The following is a 1,296-nucleotide window of genomic DNA, read 5'->3' on the forward strand; positions in this document are numbered from 1 at the left end:
CTTCTCTTCAGTAATGTAGTTTAATCTTTGCTAGTCTGCAGGATTTGTGCTGATAATTTTGAGGAAACACAAATTACCGTAGTATGTGCATTAAAGTGCCACCCTGTACAGTGGTCCACAGACTACAGCCTTCTCAAACTCAGACGACTCAAAGACTGACGCTATTAGTAGAAAGTGGAGGCATTTAAACTTTCCTGCTTTTGACATACAGGGTATCAGAGTCCCAGATTAAATCATTTACACCATACAGTTGTTGACATCACACTAAAAGTAACAGTACAATGTAGGAGTTACTGTTGATTATTTTATCTGGAATTACAGGTTGCTTAACTTGCTTACTCTTAATTTCTGTTCCAGTTTCCATGTCAGTGGGGGTGGGGGTTGCTCTCAGGAAGTGATTTGTTCCATGCTGCCATGCCTTTATTTCTGGTGGTAAAGCCTGTCTGTTCTTGCAGTGCAGATACCTCAAGATATGTTTGTTGTTTGCCAAGTGTGCTATTGAGAAACAGTCCAGGACTGAAAGCACCAATATCTGCCAGACTACAGGGAGAGTTTTGGAGCTCACATACATTAACGAGGCTGTTCTGGGCTAACGAGATTATGTAGCAGGTAGCTGGGAGGTTTGAACCTCGTTATTTTGCATTTCTAATGTATGTAAACTATGCCTGTTGACTGCCATGCAATGGGAGTAGTCTGTGGTTCTTAACGCTCTTCTTCCATATCCATTGGGGGCCAGTCAGCTTTTATTTCAGGAGCTAAGGTAAGGTTTGCAATGATTTTCAACTTGTGTTTCACAATGGTTTCCAAATAAACACAGGAGAGCTGTAACTAGACTAATAATATTCACTAGCCCGTTTTTAAGCCTTTTTAGTGTTTTCCGTAGCAAATCTGAGATTGACAACCTGGCACATGTATATTGAATAAAGATAAAGCAGTGATATCTCAAATGTATGTCAAATTGTTGAGTGATACCTTTATGACATTAAGTTTAGTTATTGCTGTGCTTTGTTCTACATTGAATCTTACACAATATGCTAATAGTAAACTTATTTGCTTTGTTCTACCATGCATCTTACCCCATGTGCTAATGGTAAATTTATTTGCTTTGCTCTACACTGCCTGTTTCCCCACGTACTAAGGATAAAGAAGGTTATACAATTAAAATACACAGTCTGAGTTGTCTCTATTACAGAATGGTACAGCCTGTTCTAGATTTCAGATGCACAATGGCCATGGAGTTAGTAAGTTTTACTGTAGTTGGTATAAAGTTTAGCTTGACAGTTAAAGAACAAGAAG

At 38.7% G+C, this 1,296-nt stretch overlaps 1 protein-coding gene across 1 annotated transcript in view; it reads left to right on the plus strand.

The window, feature by feature from the left end:
• The first annotated feature begins 461 nt into the window (after positions 1-461).
• The window catches only part of ELMO3 (engulfment and cell motility 3), a 1,057,243-nt gene continuing 1,056,408 nt past the window's right edge, over positions 462-1,296 (plus strand). Inside the window, exon 1 of the mRNA XM_044081425.1 lies at positions 462-760. The gene's annotated coding sequence lies outside the window, so the exon portion shown is untranslated. The remainder of the gene's footprint in view (positions 761-1,296) is intronic.

Source organism: Protopterus annectens, chromosome 8.part0, assembly GCF_019279795.1.
Source record: "Protopterus annectens isolate FY-2018-M chromosome 8.part0, PAN1.0, whole genome shotgun sequence".
Taxonomy (NCBI): Eukaryota; Metazoa; Chordata; order Ceratodontiformes; family Protopteridae; genus Protopterus; species Protopterus annectens.